This window comes from Heliangelus exortis, chromosome 9 (assembly GCF_036169615.1).
Source record: "Heliangelus exortis chromosome 9, bHelExo1.hap1, whole genome shotgun sequence".
NCBI classification, from domain to species: domain Eukaryota; kingdom Metazoa; phylum Chordata; class Aves; order Apodiformes; family Trochilidae; genus Heliangelus; species Heliangelus exortis.
In genome coordinates, this window is record NC_092430.1 from 18,423,277 (window position 1) to 18,448,582 (window position 25,306).

The window sequence follows — 25,306 nt, forward strand, 5'->3', positions numbered from 1 at the left end:
GAGAAAAAGAAAAGGCTACACTGACCCAAAAAGATGCAGAGGCAGCAAACAGCACTTATTTTTCTGTAGCTGAGGAGCTGACAGCAAATTGGCCTCTCTCATTATGACTGAGTGGGATCCATTTCTATAAACTTGGGATGTTCACATACAAAGAGGTTATTGCATGACCTCTGATTCATGGTAACTGTCTGTGCATGTGCTCTAAGCTTGCAGCTCAGGTAACTGGAATTAGCTAATTCCTTTCTTTCATTCAGAGCAGAAGGCTAAGCCAACATGAATTACTTCACATATTTTCAGGAGCTAAAAGCATGCGTGTGAGATTGTGGTAGATCAGTTGACGTGCAGGAAATGTTTACCACATATAAGCTTTCACTTGTGCTTATGTTTTGGGTTCCTCTTTAATACTGACTAGAGGATATTTCTTTTATATACATCTTAACATGTGTTAAAAAAAAAGGAGTCCTTGGCACATACACTGGGAAGGAATAATCATGCCTGGCTGATGCTAGAACATTTTTTTTTCCAGCTATAGCACAGATGCAAGACAAGATCTTGCTTCTCTCCCAAACACTGCCCTTTTTGCAAAGTCAAATGGCTACGTATTCAGACTGTGCTCTCACCTGGGGTTCTTATCATCTGGGCTTCTCCCTGGTTGTGCTCAGCTCTGCTTCACTTCAAATCTGGGTTTTCATTTTGCACTCACTGGCTTGATCAAACTTCAGCTGACTGTGCCAGACCGTGTCTCCACTTCTCATCAGCTTCTCCTATTCCACCAAGTAAGACACTTCAAGGCTGCCTCAAATCAGGCTGATTTCCAGTGCCAATTATACAGTACATTGATGGCAACCACCTGCCAATGTTGAGTCTTTTGGTTGGTATCTGACAGACACTGGATGTGAGGGGCTAGGCTGTGTTCCAGCTTGGGAGATAGATCCTACCAGCAGGACTCTGTCACCACTTTAAGTTTCATTAGCTCTGAAGCATCAGAATAACATTGCTCCACAAAGCTATTTCTAAAAACAGAAGTTCAAAATTTAAGACTATTCTCCCCAGGCTGACGTTATAATTCATATTTATGTTCTTTGTGATCTTTTTCATTTGTGAATCTGGTACTGTGTAAAACTGGGGAAACTGAGACAAAAAAGAAGGGACCTATTTCACTAGTGTTGAACAGAAGACAACCCAGAAACAGAAAGCATAAATCTTGGCTTTTGACATTGAGTTATTCAAAGAGGTTCTACCTACATACCAACAAAATTAATATCTAAAATTAATTGCAATTCAGCAGCTCATGGCACTAAATGCATAAACTGATTATAGAGAAGCTTAGTAACTTTAAAAATTTTTTTCTACCCAGAATATGTATTTGAATGGCAAGTTGTTCTTTCCAAATTTCTATGCGTAAAGAAGAATTCAAATTCTTTTCTTCTAATGTCTATGTACTATAATAGAAAAACCTTCATCATATCGTTATTTAAAATTAAACCTAGAAAGACAGAAGCCAGGAAATTTGCTGGTCTTTGAGCTCTTCATAATTTGTGAGCAAACGCACACAATTATATTGCAATGCTTTAATATAGTAGGAAATGTAGCTTGAAGATAACTTAAAATAAACCAAACATGACTGTGTTGGTGAGCTATTGTGATAAAAAATTAACACGTTTGGAAAAGTCTGATTTGCATTACACAGTGCCTGTAATCAAATTACCTCTAAATGTTATGCCATGTCACACTGTGTTTGAGATGTTGCTGTCAGAAATGCATACATACACTTTGCAGTTTGACTCAACCTAGCTTCCTTTTAAGCGACCGTGTATGCCTCTGAGCCATTTCAGCCAAACGGTGGCAAAATACAGAGGTTGGCAATTCAATTTCATTCAACCTTTCAAGAAGGAAAGAGCAGATAAGCTTTGCTTGTTCACGTCAATGATAATATTCAGCGCAGCCTAAATCTAATTCAATGGGTTCGCTCCTGCTCTCTTGTCACATTGTCATTTCCCAACCCCGTCCCCCACCGCCCCCTCCCTGCTCCAGTTGCAGCAAAACTTTCTGAAGGGCTTAACCCACGGCCACAGCCTCCTCCCCATCGGACGGCACCACGGGTCACACCCGGGCTTGGGTGTTGTGCCTGGGGACAGGCTGGGCCAGCTCAGGTGGCGGCTGCCGGACACCATCTCTGCTGACCTCGTTGCAGCCACAGATGTTTACTGTACTTTGGGTGATCTGCAGAAAGCGGAGCAGTAAAGTAGGACAGCTTGCAGGAAGGCTGCTACCCACAATTCACGGAAAAATGCTGGATAGTTCCCACTAGGTTGTGGTCGGCTAGGAAACGGCAACTTATTAATCTTGTGTCAGAGGGCCAGCTGCAAGCCTGGCAGTTACCATATTTCACCACCAACTCCGTGTCTGGACAGCCATTGTCTTTTTTATGAAAAACTTCACAAATCAGCTGCTTCCCCCCCACCCCCCCACCCCTACGTGCAGAAACAGAGCTCGGGGGCTGAGGTGGCTCTGGCGCATCATCCACACGGCGGTCAGGTTTGCTAATTCAGAGCGACTGCTTAGTTTCCAACTTTAATGATATTCCCTCAGCATATCGCTATGGTTGCCTGGCGACCGGATTTGAGCTAGGCCTCTCATTTGATTCCCACACATCAGACCCTGAAAAGCACTTTTTTTCCTCCCTCCGCTTTTGATTCTGGCTCCTCTGAAACCCTTCCCCCTGCGGTGTCGGTATGGGTGGGCAGCGCGGTGGCAGAACAAGGCCAGGGGTGACGGGAGGCCTGGAGGCTCCTGGTCACACATCAAGGCCTGGAAACAAAGCCGCCAGGAGCCCTTCCTGACAAACACAAATTCCCTTCAGAAAAAGCAAATTTGGTCTTCCCTTCATAGCGTGGGTGTCATTTTAAGACTTTCCTTAGACACTTTACTAAATCTGACGCTTTCCATTGTTTTTCAGGCCATTCCTCACAAAGGGCTTCCTATTATCAACAAGTTGCTATTGGAGTAAGCAAACAGCTCATGAAGGCCTGAAATAATCTAATAAGCAACGGACCTGTGTGCTTTATGTACCCACACCTTTATAGCATACAAAGTTTGTTTGGATAAACAATTTTCCACTTTAATTTGCTTAGTTTCGATTAAGGTACCCTTTTAAAATGAATTTTTTTGCTTAGCTCCTCACTCTCCCCCCAACAATACACATAAACTAGCTCTACAAAGAATAATATAGCCATAAATATATTTTTTCATAAGCTGTTCTAGCTCAAACAAGAAATCTTAAGATATTCTGTTTCCTGGTGAAATTACAGGTCTGATCAATAAGATGGATTCAAGGGCTACATTGACTTTCTTATTTTTCTCTTGGATATAACTCAAAGACTCAAAGAAGTTAAGGGATTGACTTCACTGGAACCCTGATCAGCTTACACCAGCTTAAGGTTTAGTCCAGAATCTTTAATGTGTTGTAGCAAATAAATATTGCTAGCCATAACAAATGTTTGAAACAAAGGTAGAATTATTTCAACAGCTAAAAAAAATTATCATGCTAAAATGGCAATACTCAGACTGGGAAAGAAAAAAAATCACTGTGTATGCCTTTCATATGTAATAAAAATCATTTTCACAAATCATTTACCATAAGGAAAATGCAGTAAGCTGGGTAATTTACTAAAGGGTCACTATGAATACACAGAAATAATTTGAATACAATGACCTGCCTCTTGTTTACATGGATTTCATATCAATTGCTTTAGAACCTGTTGACAAATATGAAAATTTGTTGTTATTTTTTGTAAACCACTAGTTGAATGTCTAGTAGAGCTGAGCACAGTCTCACTAAAGTTAATTGCAATGCATCAAGAGCAGTAGATCAAACTTTGTTAACCTATATAGTCCCTGAATTGCCTCATCTTTTAGAATGATGGCAGTCTTGTGTTGTTTAGAGATTCTCAAAAATCCCCAGCTCCTCAAGTTATTTATTGGCAGGAGAATATTAGCTCATTATTTTTTCAAGAAGTTATAGCCCTTGCCCTTGAAGAAAACATGAACTGTTGTTCAAAAATAATAATAAAATAACCCCAGAGAACTGAGCATTCATTATGCATAGAGGTTTTGGTTTTGATAATTCCTGATTTTTCATAAGGCTTCCACATTGCAGTGAGGGACACTACTTCTCTGTGTATTATCTGACAGTCTTGACTACCCCTGATGACAGGCATTCAGCTTTAACTTGTCACTAACACAATCCAGGATAAGAGTGAGCTGGACACTGACTGTCCAAACAACGCTCATCTCACACTGGAGATTTCAGTTGTGATGTGCAGTACCATTTGAGTGTTGCATGTTGAAATAAAAACAATGAGATTGCAGACTCTGGGGTTTCTCTCTCTACCTCTGTCTTCAATTGGTCAGCAATGTGATCTCACTACAGTGCACAGAGGACTTATCAAATGGTTGCCTTGCAAGGGACCATCATTCTGTGGTCCGGGCTGAAGAGCATAGCAGGACATTGGGCATAAACTTCTCTGCACCACAGTGGTAGAAGCACCTCTTCCATATTCACTCTCTCCTGGACTTCCCAATCCTCATGGATCATAGAGCTGTCTCCCACAGCTATATCCTAACTAATAACACTAGGGCTACCTGGCACCTCATATGTTTTGCACTTTTGGTTACATGCCATTTATTGCCTCATTTGAGGTTCTCAGCCGACCAGTTCAATTCCAGAAATGGGACTTGCAATTGGCAGTAGTCGCATCTTGAAAAATGTACCCAGAAAAAAAAAAAAAAAAGATTGCCAGCTTGAAAACACAGTTTTCATGTTGTTAGAGCTCCAAAACGATGCAGAAAAATCTCAAAAGCTAATAATATATTTGCACTCTCTGTGTCAAATTAATTTTCCAAGGAGTTATAGATGTTAAACAAGGAGTTTATTTCCTGGCAGACAATGTTACTGGTGCCAGGTCTCATATCTGAATGCTACCTGCCACTGGACAGAAAATAAGATCTGGTGCTGGAATAAAATGCTTCCCAAATCCAGGCTGAGACTGATGGTGTTCAGTTACATTGATAACAACAGTATCAGAGAAGTGTCCTCATTTTCACATTGGTGAGAAGGAGAACTCTGCCCACTGCATAGCATTTCAGGGGAAATGCAACTTAAAAGTCAGCATATTGGAACTCTTCAAAAAGCATTTAGACTACTCCAGTTCTAATTACATGCAGCTCAAACGCACCCTACAAAATGTGTGTTCCTGTGAACACAGAAAGGATTTAGATGTGTAGTGCCCATTGCTATCTGTACACTTCCTTGCAGAGAGGACAGATATCTGATTTTGTGCTACAGCTAAGAGTAGGACTTCTTTTCGCTCTCTTCCATAACCTAAAGCAGGTACACTTTTCTCAGCAACAGCTAAGTTTTCACAAGTTAACATATTTAAACAATCTTAAAAAAAAAAAGTCAATCATTTGCAATAGCTGTTATCACTGAAGATCCACTACCTGATGCAATGTTTCTCACTTACTTATTAAGTTGTTAAGGAAGCTGTTTTGTACAGTACACTTCTGACATGTTGAAAAAGAATGTTTTCAGATTAGTGTTCAAGCTTCATTTTTCTTTTCACTGAAAGTTTTAATTAATACATTAAACACACTGTAGCTGTGCAGATGGGTAAAGGAGATATCTATTTATACATTCGATTGATTCAATTATTCTAATATTTAGTAGCATTGTACTGTACTTGCAACAAGAACATGGTGCCCTTTGAGGACTGCTTCCATAGTGTTGAGTCTAAATTGAAATCCACACACAAAATCCCATCTGCAGTAATGGGATGTATACCACACTAAATTACCCTCCCCCACCCACTGGAAGTATATTCAAGAAAGAGTAAGTGTTCAATACTGCTTTGCTGCTGGAAGGCTGGCTCTCAGTGCTCTTTGGAAATAGGATTGCCCTGTAGTTATCCCACACCCTTCCAGCTCTGAGTAGAGAATCCAAAAAGGTAAATTTGCCAAATACATGCTTTATCTGAAAGTTCTATTCTCTCCCGTTGCACAGAACTAAGACATCAAAATAACTTTTTGTTGTTTTGGGTTTTTTTCCTTTTGCTGGAACACAGTATAGTTTTGGCTTTTGTCTTTCATTACAGGTCTAAAGTTTGGTATGGAAAGAATATCTGGGATAATGATAACAGAGCCTGGATTTTTCAATGTAATGGTATTTAATTATTATTTTAATGGTAATTTAATGGTATGGTTTCCAGTGAATACCAGGGAATGGATTTTACAACTTAGGAAAGCTCTTCCTTTGTAAACCATCATGGTGAACATGGCTACAGTGAAAATGGGTAAGAGAATGAAAGAGTGTACAATTTCATTACTTTTCTTCACTACCTATGGAATCTTTTAGTTGTCTAAAAATCCTATTAACTATTAAAAAATAATTATTTTACTTTTAACAAAAATGTAATGAGAATTCGAGAACAGAAATGAACATCATCAACTTCAGAGCTGCTCCCTCAAGAATGAAAAAGAAAAGTAGTTCTGGGAAAACTGTCTATATTGAGTATGTGTTGCTATTCATGATATATTTAGAGTCCCAGATCTTAGAAAAACTTCTGTGTTGCTTGAGCAATAGGAAGTAAAACTGACCAATTATAGAAGGCAAACAGCATGCCAAACACCAGGCATTAAAGGGGAAGGGACTGTAGAAACAGTACATCATATTTATCACATCAGAATTCTGCTTTAGTAAGCAAGACAGGTTAAGAAACTCTTTGCCTAAAACATTACTGACTTTGGTATGACTCGTTTTAGGTCACAGAAAGTGTAGCCCAGTTTCCACTGATTTGGGATCCAACCAATACTGAATCAGAAGCAGAACCAAGAATAGATCTAAGGAGTTCTGACTCACAAGCCACCTCTTTCTCAAGACACCAACTCCCTCCCAATCAGACAGACACCCCTTGTTTCTAAATAAGTGCATTTAGTTACAAAATGGATTTATTTTTAGCAAAAATTGCTCATTGTGACAAAATTCTCCATTGAGTTAATAACAGAATACATTCTGTTGCATAAGTTTTGCACTCGTGAATAAAATTCTTCTTACCACAATTAATGTATAGATTGAAATTATAATACATCCAGAGGTGTTGATGTGCTACTGTCTGAGCACCCCCATTTCTCTTCACTTTGCTTTCACCCCTTTCAGAGTCTGACAGTATATCTAAATATTACAAAAAGTTACGCATGAAAATATGTACTCGTATTACTTCAAAGTTCAAAACCCAATTGCCCACACCAACCCACGACAACTCTGTCACCCTCCTGTGGCAGAACCAGCAGTGACAGAATTAGCTACAGCCCTGAGTTAACAGGGCTTGATCTTTTCATTTAGACCATTGAGAGACACCTATCTAGAGCACAGTGCTCCAAGGTATCATCTCTGCTATTGCCAAACTTCATGACAACAGCTGCGTTATCCAAGCAAATGAAGAATAAATCCTGAAATGGTTCCTATTCCTTACATCACCACAGATACCTCAAGTCAGAAATCTCTCACTTGCATGTGCTGTTAAATTAAGATTTGTGAGTGATGCATAGAATTAAAATGAAGATGAAGAAGCCATGCTGGTTAAAATAAATAGCAAGTCAAATCACTGCATAAAATTTGAAAAGAAACTAATCCCAAGGATAAAAGACACTTTAATTTCCTGTCCTCCACTCTTCCCTTTTCACTTGCATCTTCTAAAGAAAGGAAAATATCTTAACCTTGGCAAAAACCTGAAGTTCTGTCCTAAATAATGTATGTGTATTTAAAGCACAACCTTATTGTAATAAAAATCTCATCGAAGAAAGAACCTCTCTTACTGCCAGTTGCTAAAGGGTTTGAAACACCTGGAGAAATTTTGAATTAACTTCCAAACATACAGGAAGCCTCCTCACTGTCTCTGCTCTTTTCTGAAATGTTTCCAAAACAAAATAACCTTTATACTGTTGCACAGAGAGTCTGGAAACATATTTAACACTGACAAAAGACTCTGCACCACAGAATTTGTGCCAAAGCCTGCCCAGTACCAGGCCTCTTACTGCTCATTTTCCATTCCTGTGTTTAAGCCAGACAGTCCCTTTCCCTGGCACTCATTAGAAGAATGGAATGCCCTTGTGGTCAAAATCTTCCATCCCAGGGTAAACACATGAAAAGAAGAAAAAGCAACATCCATAAGCAGTGTTTCCTTTCAAATGTCATTATATTAAGTACATTAGAGAAACTAAGTATAGATTTAAAAACAAAGGCAGGAGGCAATTTTTGTTGCCAGCAGAAGCTGAATCAATCCAATGAATCTGTGGGCATTTTCTGATTCAGCAAGTCTTCCGCTAAGCAATAGATTTCCACACTCTGCTGTAATTTCTGGTGATTGCTCTGTCACTGTATGATGTGAATGAATTCTAAAAATAATTCACATTCTATACTGTGGCTGCCCAGTATGGACTTCATTCAGCCTGGGTTTCTGTATAATTCCTGTTACGCCTTCACAGCACCAACACACAGAGGAACTGTAACCAGGGGCTGGTTTTGTGTAGTATGGAAATAGAATGCAGAATAAATGTGTTTAATACACAGCCTAGTCTTTACCTCCTTAGAGAGTTATCCTAGGACAACTACATTCCATCTAACCTGTTCAGTACTGGGCCCAAAACATTTCATTATAAAAAGAAGACAAGGCACAGTACAATGCCAGAATACAACCATGAAGGGATGAGTTTTCCCAGCATAGATATCTTACCACAGATGCAAAGCTGTTGTATTTCCAAGATATATAAACAAAAGCTTGAGCTAACATATTTCTCAGAAAATGGTCGTTTTTTATGCCAAAATCCTGTTCCCAAAATAGCTGGTTCCATTGACAGGTTTTGGTTAAAACAAATCTCTCAGTTAAAATTTTCTATTATTTGGGAAACAATTTAATTGGAATAGATTATTAGGAAACAATGTATATTAGGATAAAACTGTTCTTTTAATTGCATGTAACTGAGTTTGCTGTCACCTCTTACACAATATGTGCATGGCCACAGAGAGACTGGCAATGCATCACCCAGACAAAATCCCTAAACAAGCAGAGATTGCTACAGGCAGAAGAGGGGGAGTACCTGCACCCTTTCTATGCAACTGGGAGAACAAGTGTTTCTATAGGAAAACACACAGGGGAATGGGCCCAGTACATTATTTTCAGAAGAGGTAGCCCCTGGTTCTGTGCAGACTTTGAACTAAGATGGCCCCCCTTCTGGGGACAATGCAAAGAAGAGCCTTGACAGGGAGAAAAACTCATTGTGAGTGCTGCAACACAGCCCATGTTCAGGGCAAACTTCATGACAGAGCTTCACACCTCAAGAATCAGAATGCAGGTTCTGGATCCACTCAGGGTGGCACTGAGGTATGGAATATGAGTATGAGTCTCATATTCTTCAATTGAAAATTGCAGAAAATTACTTTGGACAAAAGTTGGGAATTCAGGAGTTTGAAGCTGCTATGCTCCAGTGGCTGAGACAAGCAATGACATTTATAGAAAGGAATGATCTAGCATAGCAGAACTTTGCAAGCTTCTGTTGTCTGTGGATCATCTGACTGGTACTTAGCAAATAGTACTGAGGTTTTCTTTTTCATATTTTGTAAATAATGAATCAGAACTTACTATGAAGTACCAACTTAATTTCAAGAGGCATTACCAGAGAGACCTTAAAATGTTGAGAGGGATTTTTAGCTGAAGTTTTGAGTACCCATTTCAGCACCAGGTTCATATTTTAGACTTCTGTCTAAACTTAATGTATATTAAGAATTAATTCACCATGTGTGCTGCAGTAGAAGTCAATGGGTGTTCTGCCACTGATTTCAAGAGAAACAAGACTGAGTAGACAAGCATATCTTGGCTACTGTTAAAATCATAGTAGGAAATATAAAACCAAAAAAGCTTCAAATTATTTTATAGCTTAATTAATTTTGTGTTTAAAACTATTAGTCTTTAGAAAATAGATCTCAGAACAGCCTCCAGAGGAACAAATTCTCCCTACAGTAAGTTCAAACCCAATTTATTTTGTCTTTTAAATAATCAAAAGGAACTATTCAAAACAGGCTTTGCTTTATGCACTGGAAAATTAAAACTGAATACTTACACGGGCACAGTGCCTCTCTCTTTTAAAGTAAACATGTAAGCACCAGTTTCAAAAATACTATCTAAATGCCCTAGGCCAGCAGAGCAACAGTTTGCTGCAGTGGGGCTGCCCCGATTTACAATGAGTCAAAGCGTGGTCCCCAGTACTGTGTCTAATCCAGGGAAGTATTTCTACAGCCTCCATCTCAGAAGGTTTTGTGTGCACCAAGCACCAATCCCCCAGTTTGTCTGGGTTACTTCCAAGCTCTGAGAGTGCAAACAACCCTGCGCCGTCCCGGCAGCGCAGCCCCCGCGCTGTGACAATGCTCTCTTGTCACAGAAGCTGCCACAGACCCTTAACTTGGCAGCCCCTCCAGCAGGTCTGTCTGTACTGGGGTTTGTTCCCTTGGCTGTCCCCAGGCAGCTCTACCTCGAATGCCGATGTCCTGATGTAAGCATCTGAAATGAGCTTGCTCAGGAGTGCCTAGATTAGCTGTGTTGCCAGGCTCTAGCCACTCTAACCCCCTTTTCCACTCCAGTGGGCTGAGCTTTTGACACTCTGAAAAGCACCATTTAAAATTAATTAAAGCTCCTTATTTTGTACCAAATCTCACCGCTACCAACTCTGTTTATTACGTTTTATGCGGGGTGGGGGGCTCCAGTCGGCAAGGTGCTCGGGGCTGTGCCAACAAAACTCGTGATGAGGAGATATTTGCAGGGGAAGCAGCATGGGAATGGTGTTTTTCACAAATTGCAGTTTTTGCACAGATTACTGGACTCCTCTGGTGGAATCCACATTACAATACAAGGCACGGCAAACTTTCTGGCAAGAGCTTCTTAAGGAGATTTATTATATTATTTTTTTGTACTGCACATAACATCGTAAAGTTTTACTTTTGGCAGATGCCAAGGAAATTTTAAAAATAATTTGCTATGAACAGTCACAAAATGTTTTACCACACATATGATCAAGCAAGCTTTTTCCAGTCTATTTGCTACAGATGATTTATGAATATTTTTCAAGAGCTGGAGGCAAATATTTCCTTTTGCTTCCTTTTCTGAAAGATCTGCCCATCTGATAAAAGCAATAAATTAATAAAAAAATTCTTTTACTGCATGTTTGAAACGTCACCTACAAGACAGCATAATGTAGTCATGTAAATTTGTGGATACAAAATTTTATTAGATGGCTGCTCATTGTGAAGGAGATTACAACAGTGAACTAATCCAGCACATGAAGTGTTCTTCAACACTTCATATTTGGCAAACATCAAATTTCTAAACTATCCACCAAAATGTAAATGGGATACTTGATATTCAAACTAACAGCAGGTTGTCCCATACAAAACAGTGTTCTTTAAACGTTAGGCAGTGATTGTATAGCACTCGGCACTTCCATGGTATTTTGAAATATGATGTTGACAAACACTGAGCAGCAAAAATGTAACACAATAGGTGCAAAGTAAAATGGTTTAAAAGCAACAGTTAGAAGCAAACAGCACATTCAGAGCACAGTGGCATGAAACCTAATGTAGCCCCTGTATTCATGATCCAGTGAGCTCAGAGGATGCCCAGCTAGTCAAAACAATTAGTCTGACACATCATTACTCATACTGGAACAGCTTCACTTCACATTGCTTTAGACAGGGCAGTAGCATAATAGGCTCTTCAGTTTTACAGGAAAAAAAAAAAAATCTCTTGGATTCAAATGCAGTTACAATTCTGTGAAATCCTAACATAACTAACATGTGACCATAACTAAAAATGAGGGACTTCTTAGATGGAATTTGAACTGTACACCAAAATGACTGCAGAAGTAGAACATCAAAAATTGTTGGGGATTTCTTGAAGTCATACTGGGTTTTGTAGAACTCTTTTTTTCAGTTACTCACGTAGTAAATAATTTATTCTACTAGACAAAATGTTTCAGATTCTAGCCTTAAATCTAATACATCTTAACTCTTCTGCTGCAGTCTCAACTTTAATTCAACCAACTACGTGACTGTGCCAATTTCCCATTGGCAGTGTAGACAGGGCAAAGAGAAAAAAAAAGTAAGAGTTATTTCTTTTTTACTTTCACTTGCACAAGTAAAAAGTCTTTTAAGAAACTTTTCCTTCAAGAGGAAAAATAAACACCTGTAAACACATTTAAATTAATTTATGAATGAATACTAATTCAAAATCTGCAGGACTCACTCTAACAGAATAAGTAAAAATCCTTTCATTTAAGACCATTGCCGTATTCTTCTCTGCTTCCAAACATTGCAACTCATAGATGTGTCCTTGCATGAGTAAAAGCCACTTCTCCATTGCTCTGCCCTTGTCTCAGACACTTGTATTTGTGCTGAGTGAGTGTAAAATGCTTCCAAATCAGAACAAGTTTTATGTAGTAGCACCAGCACAAATAGTAACAGAAGGCACAAGGCAGTGGAGAATCAGGCACTGAATGGTATAGTCCTATGAGAAAGAATCTCCAGCACATAAATGCTGCTACAATTTCCCATTTTAATTAGGAGGAGTCTTCCCATACGTCTCTGAGAAACCTGGATCAAGCCAATGACAAATATTTCTACGTGGGGTTCACAAGGGCAAAGAGTCCCAAGAGCTCTCAGTGGAGATTAATAGAAATTCAAAAGCACTGGCACAGCACAAACTGACCCCTTGAATAATTTCAGTTGCAAACTCAAGTGAGTAAGATATATAAATAGCAAATAAAATGTCTCTGTGTTATCCGGCTCCCATAGACAGTGCTGCCAGCACCTCCTCCCAAACCTGTGTCACCTCTCTGCTGGGATGTCACAAGAGCAAGCCAACTCACTCGTGGATCTCCAATTAAAATCTCTCTCAGTCTCTCTTTTATCAGGATTATTTTTAATCTGATAAAGTTTGTATCCAAGTATGATGCCTTCTCCCTCTAAGCACACTCTCATAAAATGTCATGGCAATACAATGGAGAGACAAGCCTGAGTCAGGAATAGGTGACATTGCTCCTGCAATAAAAAAGCTATTTGCACAAATCCTTTGATTAAACAGAAACTCTCACAGGGGATGGAACCCTAAGTCCAGGCAACTTCGAGCCTTATGCAAGAGTTACGCTGATTATTTTTTTTTTTCAATATATATTTTTATTTGGATCTTATGCAATGACAGGCGCATTCTCTGACCCTTAAACTAGTATTGCACAATTTTCAGAAAAACACAACTTTTGAAGCCCAATATTTACTTCTGTGGACATTTTTGCTGGTAAACTTGATCTAAGGAGGTTATAGAGACTAAAAAAAAAAAAAATTTCTTTTTTTCTTTACTACACCTCAGTTCTGTTGTTTATATCTTTCTCATAAGATAGAAAATATTCCTTCTCAGGATACAAAAGTAGTTATTTTATAAGTATTTATAAAAGGCAAGAGATTAATGTTGTACTGGTACTAGGATTTTTACCCAACTATGCTAACAGAAAATCTTTTGGAAAATAATATAGATCCCTATGCCAAGGATTCAATCCCATCGCATGAAATTTCCATCCTTTTTTGGGTGTGCATAAAGACCTAGACTTGGCTGTCCTAATTTTATCTCTCTATGCTCTCCGAAAAGGAACAAGGGCCCATAGGCCTTTTTATCTCTCTAGCTAAAAAGAACAAGCCCAACAGTTCTCAAGCCACGGAAGAAAGTCTTCTCAGCATTCATGTTATGTACATCACTGTTCAACAAGCATTACTAAATTAGGATTTTTAAAATATTTATTAATATTAAAGAAAAATCTCAGCCTACCAATGACCTGTTCTTTCTCATCACTACACCCATCAGCACTGTACTTTTCTATCTTTCAGTATATGAAGGTTTAAGTACATGAACTGAAGCTGTAAACTAGCCTCCACCTGTAACCAATCTCTTCATACATGTCCCATTGCTTTTTGCATCCTATTGACACGACAAATTTTCTTCCCCCCACTCAAACAGAGTAGCACAAAGAAGTATTCAAACAAAAGCAAAGCATCGTTTGTGCACATTGTCTTTTCTTGTCAGAAAGGAATCAACAAAAGGAGTAATCCCTTGTTGAGAGTTTTCTCTCTTTCTCACTCTTTCCTCTCCCCCCCCCCCTCTGCTTAAAGACTATGAACATTTACTTCCCTTGTTTTCCTAAACAAGTCTTTGAAAAACATCAATTCATAGAGCAGGCTTTAGGAAGTTTACTGATCCTATCAGCTTAATAGCACACTGCTACACTCAAAAGAAGGCACTAGTGCTCAATTATTATGTCTTTTTTTAAAGCCTGGCAAAGACATCAGGCACTCCAGCACACCCTTAGTAGCATAACATGAAATAAATAACAAGATAGTCAGGAATTACTGGGATCAGCTAGTATTTTTCCCACCCCAGTGTTAGGTTTTACTTATTTATTTACATCATCAGAAGGACATGATTGCTCAGCATCCAGCTGGGCCTTCAGTTGTGCTGTTCGAAGGGAAATCCTTTCAAATGCCAATACAAAGATCAAGGGTTAAGGTCCCAGTTCTGCTCCACTTGCAGATGCTGGAAGTTGCTTATTTCAGGAGATTTTGGCCCTTCAAGTGTAAGCATATGGTAACAAAATCTCTCAGTGTCCTAGGAACTGAAAGACCCAACCCCAGCATTTTGGATTCACCGTGAATAATGGAATTTGGGTTTCTCCCACAAATAGCAATTAATGGCTTGCCTGCATTTATTGAAGGTGGGTGCAAAAGTGCTAACAGCAGAAGCACAACATTTGTGTTCCTCTCTCTCTGCAGAATTTTAGGGTGAATACTGCTGACCTTGCATGAAGCCTTCCTGCCTAAACCTTCCCATAAATGTAAGATGGGATCTCACTGTGTAAGGTTTCACGGGATCTGCAGGAAATACCAATACCATATTGCAACTCTTCAGATCACTATTGTGTATAAGAAAACTGAAAAGATAATTGCTTCCAGCAAGAGTGGTTCAGTAGGTGTGTGTCTCCTTTTACAAGGATGCTAATGTGTTCATTAGTCCTAAGGCCACAGAAACAATTTGTGGACTTGCTTTCTTCAAACAAGACAAAAAAATTCTTCACTTGATTCAGAGAGGGATGCTATTGCTTAGCCTAAAGGAGAAGGTCTTGATTTTTTTTTTTTATTTATCTCACAATCATAAACAGACCCTGGTGTGAAATAATATCATCCAGCTGTTAAGGGAAAGTGCTTAATTGTATTTTGGGAGATTCCATAAAACAAAGTAGTTAACAAGAGATCTCAAAAAGGGTTTCAAGTTTGGTTTTTTCCCTCCTCTCAGACACTGGCTGTAAGAGGCTTTTGCTGCCAGGCACTATAATAGACATTTTGCCTGTGCCATTATAGGTAAATGGATATATAAAGAGCATTAATATGGCACTCTGATAGCAAGATCCAATGATGTGATGATGATGAGGTCTATAGACCTCACTGCCTACTTAGACACACAATTATGACTGCCTCGTTTTAGCCAACTGGTTTTGTTTTCTGGGGATTGTTCACACTGAACTCCATGACATGTTTGGGTCAGGACCCACTGCCTTTTTCAGGAATGAGGAAGATTAACATTACTTTTCTCAGATGAGTAGTATTGTGACCTAAAAATACCAGTTGATACAAACTAAGTCTCAAAATACTTAATTACTTTCTTAATTGAAAGTCTTTATTAATTGTACCCACCAGAGGTTGTATTTCTGTATAGCACTGAGGTATTGAAATAATATAAACAAGCAGCTTTAAAAAAAAAAAAAAAAATTTAAAAACATATTTATAGCATAACACAGTGTACAATCCTTTACATACCTTCAGTGATTTGAAAAATAAGATTCTTGATGAGTCAAACTGAAGCAGATGCCAAAACTCTGCAGTATCAGGGATATGCATTTTAGAGTCAAAAGGATTGGCCATCTAATGACGATTAAGTATGCTATAAATTTAAATCTTTGAACTACTTGTTGAGATTTATTCAGGCAGACAAACAAAGATAACAAAAGTCTTTTGTGTGTTTGTCACTCATTTCCGTTGCTCTGTTGTTGCAGTGTCAAATAATGTCAGTTATTTAAGCACAATTAATGTAATTTTAAATTCTCAGCAAATTAAATTATACAGAACAGCAGTCCAAGTAAGACCCTGCCCATTTTTTCTTGCACATTTTCTTTTTTTCTTCCAGTTTTGTGGCAAATTTTAAATCAATGAAAGGTTAGTCTGAACCCTGATTCTGAAACAGGTGATTTATATACAAAATCAATTTTCTTTTTATTTGTCCTTGTTTTTGACAAGGAGAACTACATATATAATTCAGGAAGATTTAATAATTTTTATAACATTTGGAAAATCCAAAGAGGAAAGGCCATATATTCCAGATGGCTGTCACTTATGCCAGATTTATTTTTATTTATGTCTATACATGTTCATTCAATGCAGGGGTGCTTACCTTTTTCAATCCTGTACTTGTATAGTTGCTAACTTCATTTTAGCAGAATTGGAAGAAGGCTTTTTAAAACAATGCTACAACACAAATGACCATTGAAAGAAAAATGGAGGCTTGATAAGGAAATATACAGGTTATTTTTATCTCCTTAATAAAAGGACGTTAAGTCATTCATTTAGAAATATTGAAAATTAATTGAAGACAAATAGCTTGCCTATCTCTGGTCCTGCTTAATTAGAACTGGATAGGGAAAATTATTCTATAAAAGCAACTTTAAGCTGGTCACCTCAAAGAAACAAAATTACCACCCATTGTGCCTAAATTATGTTGACTATATTGAATGCTATATAATTTAGGAGGAAGAGGGTGAGATATTTTATATTTTGTGAGATCATACCTCAAGATTTGGTACAGCATCTAGAATTTCTTTGCAAGTAATAAAGACAATGATCCATTGTGTACTTCTATTACTAATTATTCTGTAAAGATTGTCTGTTCCAGAAGATAATTAGAAAGGGTGAAATTTAATTCCATTAAACAGAACTCAGCTGGGACATAATGAAATTTTGTTGTGAAGTAGTAGATTCACTTTGAAGCCAAATAAAAAGCTTTTACATCGATGGAATGAATAAAACTGTAAAAGCTCACACCTTCCCCTCCCCTCACCCCCTTTTTTCCTGCACAGACAGCATTTAAAAATAGTGAGACTAAGACAGAAGTTTCAGTTTTCAGACGTTCCAGGAAAAAGGGATGTTTTCTTCTGGTTTTGCAGAGATCAATCCTTAGTATTAGTTCTGCAAAAGTCAATGAACTAGCCACAGAAAACAAAGTGATCTACACTTAAACACCACCAAACTTCCCTGATTCCATAACTTGGCTTTTCAGCTATCAAAGAGAAAACAAATAACCTCAAACAAGGCTCACCCCAACAACCTTTGGGTGTGAGGAGACCATCAGGTGAACTCCAGGTCTCGAGCACTTTTCCAAAGCATCCAACTTTAACATGCTTGGCCAAGTGATGATGGGGACCACTGTCCACCCAAAAATAGCTCAAGACATCAAGTGCAGAGCCAGAGAACTTGAGCATTTTGCCCAGGCCTCCAGAGCAGTTAGTACTGCAGCATGAAAGGTGTCCTTGAAGTAATGGTTAGGAACCAGGTTCAGGTCTTCATTGTCTCATTTGAAGGTCATACGAACCTACTTAATGGCACAGGGCTTATTGTAAAGAAAAGAATGACATGAATACATTAGTAAGCCATTTCTTTGAGGCTAACCACCAAACACAATGCAGGAATAGATAATATGCTTGGGAAAACTCTTTGGGAAAATACATGAAGCTGCTTGAAACAAACTTGCTTCAGTTCACTGGACCAAGGCCAAACATTACAGGCTTGAGTTTGGCTGGCTGGAACACAGAGCTGCTCCTGCAGTGGGATGAAAACATTTCACACCACAGTTGTCATGCTCTGTGACAATCCTTTACAAGAGCTTGAGCCCTGAACACCCATCCCAGGAAGCAGAGAGACTGGGAAGGAAGAACTGCCTTTTCAAGAGGTCCATGAAGATGCAGGAAAGGAAGAGAAGTAAACTTCTAATCCAGTCTCCCAAACAGCATGCTCAGCTTCAGCATTTTTTTTACCTGCCTTTAAATAACCAGATTAGGCTTCTAATTGATATCATCAAAGCAGAGAGCTTAGTAGGCATTGAAAAGAGGGCACTTTCATAATAGATTTTAGGAACTTCAATACTTGCCTATCTAGCTTATATGGATACTGCCAAATATCTGAGCACACCCCAACACCCCTGAGGAGAAAGGAAATGTAATTATTATCTTATAACAGGGGAACCTAAAGTGACTTGCCTAAAATCCCATCATTAAGTCTGTGCCTCTCTTGACTCCAGGTAAGCACCCTGAGGACAGGGTATCTTTCCTCTCAAGGATCACACTTTCTCATGAAGCAATTGCTGGCTTGCAAAAAAACTCAAGCAGCTCTTCTCCTCACATTTTGCTGAATGGATGTGAGGTTATTTTTAAAAACCAATTCCTGTTTTAACAGAAAGTGCCATTGCTAAATTCTGAAACCGGAAAGAACTTCAGCATACTGTGACCTAATGACAGTGGATGTTAAAAACCCATGTGGCTTTTTTGAGCTTTGTGGAACATTCCCATGAAGAGATACTTAGCAAATGCAGCTTTGTGTACATTTCACAGAACTCGGCCAGTGCTACTGACTTTTACCCAGGTCTGAGCCTTACTCTAGACTGAAGTCACAAAAGAGGGGATTAGTAGGGCTACACTGAGGCTGTCTGCCATATAAATAGCTAATTAACTCCTGATTGGACCCTGCCAAATCCCAATTTCCTCTGCATTTTATCAACCTCCCCTCAAAAAACACTTCTCATATATTACAGAAAAATTTCACAGTCAAGGATAGTAATGAGACAAAGCCAATTCTGAACAGAAGTTGTTATATCTATAAGGGACACTGCTGTCACAGTTAATTGCCATGCTCAAATCATCACTTCCAAATATGACACAAAAATGTAAAATTATAACAAAAACTCAAGCTGATCTTCAATATAGTGTCTTTCACTTAATTGTCTGTAAAGTAAATTTGAAAGCTATAAGCTATCTGCTACCTTAACTCAGTAGCATAGGTGTCAATCTAGAGAGCTGGAGTAAGTCATGAGGTACAGAGTGGAGGAATGACAGAAAAGAAGTAGGTTTGTTCACATTGTAACTCTTGTTTGCATAAAAATACCATTTATATGAGATTAAGAGCTACCCTTCCCTTTCACAGCAGCAAGTTTATATCAAAAAGAGGGTATTGGGACATCCTCTCCACACTTGAAGTGACAATGCTATAATCATCCTCTGAGACATTTCCAATAGCTGCCTTGTTTCAAAAGGCATGTTAATAACTTACTACATGACCCAAATTTAGCTTTTTTCCACTTCCTGAACATCAGTTTATCGATTTCAACACATTTGAAAAAATATTACGTTATATATAATTTATATTTCAAATCTTATTTTCCTGAAGTTCAAAATACAACACAAGAAAATTAAGCAAGTGTATGGCTATAAAAAATGAGTTGGGAAAAATGTTTACTTTAACTGTCAATGCTGCTAAGCACTTCAAACAGAACTAGTAATTTATTTTTTTTAGAAATACCAAACTATAAATTCATCTCCCGGCTGCAAGGAGAAATTGCTGATACATTATGTGTCTGATTTTCCAAAGTGAACGGCAGCTACCTTGAGGTGCTCTACACCCTTAGCCCACTTTGTACAAAGTCCAAGCCCTTTTCCATAGGAAATCAAATGTTTACATCACCCAAGCAAAAGAGGGAGAAAAGGAAGACAACAGTTTAAAGGACACATCACAGGTGGCAGTGTTAATCACTGATAAGAGCAAATTGTTGTTAGATAATTGAAAGTTTCTCCACTGGACACAAGAGAACGTACCCATACATCTGAATCACAGCAAATTGTGTTAAACACATAGAATCAAACTTTCTGCAGAGTCTTTGGTTCTCCAGCCCAAGATTATTACTAAGCTTAAATAGGCAATGTAAGTTCCAGGCAGAAAGAAGTAGGCATTAGTTATGAAGCTAAGAACTAAATTACGAAGCAAGTCAGTCAAACTGAGTGCAAAGGTTGGAAACCAACAAAGTGAGAATTTCAATCCCATTTTTTCATCATTTATCTCCTCTCCACATTACTGGGTATCACACATGTTTCTCAAAGTCAGAATCACAAAATTCATTCTTTACTAGGAATATTTCTGGGTTAGCTGTGAAGTATAAAAGAAAGGTTCTTGCAGACTGTAGCTCACATGACTCAGCCCCTTATCCTAAGGCTGGCAATCATGCTAGCAGTGCCAGAGATGTACCAAAATCTACACAGCACTTCAGAAGGACAATTTCTCTTATTATATTTCAGTTAATTCCAAATTGAAGTACATGAGTTTCTGCCATGAAGGTGGAGGAGTGAGACAGAAGGGAAAAAGCAGTGAGAACAGATCAGCTGACTTCAGGTATTAGGTATTATATGAAATAAAACAGCTCAAGATAGAAGGTTAGGTGTCCTCTGTTATTATCAACAAGCAGATTTAGTCAAAATTACAAACCATTCATTAAAGTGAAATTCAATAGCCATTATTTTATTGCCAACTCTAACCTTCCAATGAACATGCCAGTCCTACCATTGTCAGCTCATTGGAAGCATTCAGAAGATGCCTGCTGCAGTCTGCAGAGAAATAAAAGATGTGACAGAGGGGAACACAGGAGCAGATTGCATTTTCCTGAGACTGCATATCCCTCATTGAGCAGCTTGGTGTTCGATGAGTAAAAAAGTAAAGCAGAACTTAAGTGTTTGAATAAGAAATATATTCCCATCAGTGGGATACCCAACATCTGTACAGCAGTTTTAATGACAGCGGTGCATGTCTCAGAATTGTGCTCAGAGCATATTTCTAAGGAGCTTAGGATTTTTTGTATAAACTTTTTCATGTTACTTTTTCCCCAGCTTCACTCCTCCAGCACCTCCTGTGTCAGAGGGTGGTCTGAGGAACAGGTTGGAAGAAGCCAAGCTCCCTGTCATTACTCGGTCTCCTTCAGAAACAGAAAAGGTGAAATTCTGGCTTTGTTACAATAAATGGAACATATGCCCAAGTCTTGAAGGGCAGAATTTCATCCCATCAGGCTGCTCTGTGGTGTTAATGCAACCTTCCTATATACACACCTTTCACAGGACAGGGGTTTGCAGGCAGATTCAATGCCAAAAACCAATGCCAAAGGCAGGAAGGGGGAATTTTTTCCCAAAAACGTCTGTCCTCAAGGAATGGGCTTTTCATCTACAGATATTCTTTTCACCTCCAATCTCTCCTAACTTTTCCTCAACTTCCATTCCTTACCTAAAGACACAATCAGGCACAGTGAGAACCTCACAGACTTTTAGGATGTTTATTTTGTGCTTCTAATTTCTTACCAGTCTCCTAGGGCTGATGTCTCTGAAGTACAAACCTACCCTTCAGATCAAAGACTGCACTCAGACTTGCATTACTCTTAAGCTTTTGGGATGTGGCACATGGTTCTAGCATACACTAAAAAACAGAAAACCCACACCTTATAATGAGGAGAGGAACTCACCATTAAAGAGGAAATTGTCCCTATTAAGCAACAGAAGCTGAATAATTTTTGGTGACTTGGTTGGGTAATTTTTCTCATTCTCCAATTTTTTTTTAAGAGCCATTCCTTATGCAAACAAGAACATTCACTGATCAGCATCAGTATCTCTTAGCTTTTGGTGTACATTAAGAAAATTAAATGGAATATTCTTAGAAAGACATCTGCGCCCAGGGTGACTCACATTTGATCAATCCTATGAACAGTTCTTTCCAGAGGATGTGCAATTATTTGCTCAGTAAGGCTTAAACTTTTTATTTTTCTAATCACCCCCCTGTAACGCTTTGATCTGAGCATCCAAAGCCTGTTTTTCTTACCACGTTAGCTACATATTTTTAAGTCTTACTGTCGAATCAACTTCAGCCTGTAAAACATGCAACGTCCTACTTAATGCATCCTATTAGGAAATCAAGCTGCTGCATGGATTTTCAGATCTCTCATTTTGCAACCCCGTGAGCCATTTGGAAGCACCATTAATGTCATTATTCCAGGGGAGAAAGAGAGAACTGGCAGCAGAGTGAGCCCTCTGCACGGCTGTCAGCTCTGCCCTGCTAACATTTGCAGAGTGACTCAGAGGTGAATCACAGGTTTCTGCAGGTGTACACCAGGGAGAGCTGGATGATTTCCATGTCACAGTGGTTGCAAATGTTTACTTCATTAGTTCATGGGGTTACTCAGCAGTCCTAGCCAACTAAATTTCTCAATCTTACTGTATGGCAGTTTAAAAAAAAAAAAAAAGGGGGGGGGGAGTAGATAGCAGCTTTGAAATTAAAAGCACAAAACCAACCGTCAATTTGTAATTAGAAAATCTAAGCAATGTTGGAATGTGAATGGATTTACATGTAGCTGTCATTAAACGCACATTATGAAGTATTTCAAAGTGTATTTAGTATTAGGTCTATTATACTCTTTACCATAAGAGTAAAGGAGTACACAGCAGTACGCCCTGCACAAGGAATGGTCTCTGAACCTTGCACAGTTATCACCATCCACTGAAAATGTGTTTGCCATATCAAAACTTACAGTACTATTTCTGCTTAGGAACTACTTCAGCAGCTTCTTTGAACCTGCAGATGTTTAGCAAGATGCACACATAAAAGTAGTTACTTGGGATTTATGTTGAAATCTCCCATCCACTGCTGTTTCTGTGGCTGTGAGCATTAAGCTCCTGTAGCCACATCTTCTCCTCACATTTTAAGTTTACAAGTGCTCCAGCTGGCTCAGTCAGGAGGATACCTGTGTGCAGGAGACCAGGTAGCTGTGTGACCCTCACTACCTTAACTTTCTCTGAACTAAATTCCAAAAACTTATGAAGTGAACAAAATCAGTACATGAGCTGTCTCAGATGTACAAACTTATTTTTCCCGTGGTCAAGAAAAAGCCAATCCTCACCTTTTCATTCTTCTATCTTGTAGATTATGTTTTGCATAGTTACCATACCCAAATTTTCTTGACATTTTTAATGCAAAGAGCTGTCATCTTCAAAAGATCTCATTAGAAGCTACCCAACCAGAGAGCAGAGTATCACGCCAGCTATACAGTCAGTACATTGTTATATTGACAAGTTTCCTCCAGGATGCACTTATAAGTCCTGAAACAGTTTTCTACCTAAACTATTTACTTTTGAAGACAATGAAAATAAAAATGGAAGCTCATGAGATAACAGAAATACTTAAAACATATGTTCCAAGAGCATCCCAGTGACCCAATATTCTGTTCCACATGCTCACATTAAAACTGCAAATGAAACCCAGGGAACTTTTTATCTCTGTGGAGTCAGAATATTTCAAGACAAAACTGGCCATGTAGTGTTTATTAAAAACCCTAGCTGGATTATTCTGGCCAAGGTTCCTACCAGGTGTCATCTGCACATGAAACAAACTCCACAAACACTTGCAGTTACAGCAGAGTGGTCTTCGTAACCCTGATTGTCCTTTCCAATCCCCCACTCCCAAAAGAACAAGCTGTGCCCTAAAGCTCTGGGTAACCAGGAAAAGCAGGGATAACAGTTGGCACAGACAGATGGATGCTGCCTGGTGGCAGGATCTCACAGCAGGAGGCCCAGCACCCCTCACCAGGCACCATTGGGCTCTGCAGCACCAGCCAGATTGTGCTCTGGGTAGCACGAAGTTTCCTGGACTAAAATATGAGAGCAGTGTTCAAGTAACCAAGGGGAAACTAAGGGAAGGAAAACCTCCTGCTCTCCTGCTCAGCAGAAACCAGCATCCTTGCAGCTACTGCTGCTCCTCTGTCCCAGCAGTGAGGAAAGTGCAAGGAGAGAGTGGTGTGAGGTCATCACACAACATAGAAACTGTACCTCTACCTAGCCTTAATTTTTTAATTATTATTATTATTGTATTATTTTAGTAGCTTATGTTCAAATCTGGACCTGACAAAAAAACAATCAGTCAGGTGAGGCAGGTACTGAATATTATGCAGGTTCACAGTCATGTATTTATTAACAGCTCCCCTTAAATTTATCTTGTTTCTGACTTAGCAGATAAAACAGCATCCCAACAAGGCACTGACTACATAAATACCCATTTCCACTCAACAGCAGCTATTTAAACACACACTTAAAGACAGATTTTAAAATCTGATTAGAAAAGAATAGTCACTCCATCAAGTTACCATCCTAAAATTGGCACCAAATTCCTTCTAGGTCTTAAATGAACGTAATGATGGCAAGAGAGGAAAGAAATGTGTGTGAAAGAAGTCAAAGCGTGAAGCTGATGCGATGAGAACACCACTGTGCTGAGCTGCAAATCACATGGCACTGCAAACCAATGGTTTAGTTGTGCTTTATTTAAAAACTATTACCATGTTATGTTAAACTAACCCGAGTAAACTATAAAAACCTTGCAGAAACGTGCATTAGCTATTATGAATCCATTTCTGCAAGGAACACACTGCCCCCGGGGTAAATGAGCACTAAAGCTTACTACAGCTATAAATATCCTGGTTTTCACATGGCCTGATTGAAAACGATGTAGGTGTGCTTGGCATTTAACTTGGGGAAGTCGTGTCAGCTCCCCTCCCTTCCTCCTCCCCATGCTAACAATGCTGTTTGGCAGCTTTTTCATTTTATCTCACCACAGATCTTTGCCAAAACTTGAATCTGCTCCTGACAGATTAACTGCCACTGTAAAAGAAACTGGCCTTTTTTTTTTTTTTTTTTTTTTCCCTGTGGATTCTGATTGAAAGGATAAGCTTCAATGACAATCTTCTCAAATGGCCTGGTCTTCTCTCAGGCCTGGGGTTGGGAAATGAGGACCAATAGAGTTGGAGAGGCTTTAGTTAGTCAGTAACCACACTTTAAATTCAATTATTTGAACAGTACAACAGACTGTGAGAGCAGATTCCCAGCTGTTTTGTAACTTATGTTGTCACTTGCACCTGTGCAAAGTGGGCACAAAATACTTCTAATTTGGCAGTTGGGAATTAGACCCCATATTTACATTTGCTTCCTGATTCCTGACTTTATTCATTAGCCAGCATGTGGTACACAAGCTGATGAATTATTGTTTAGC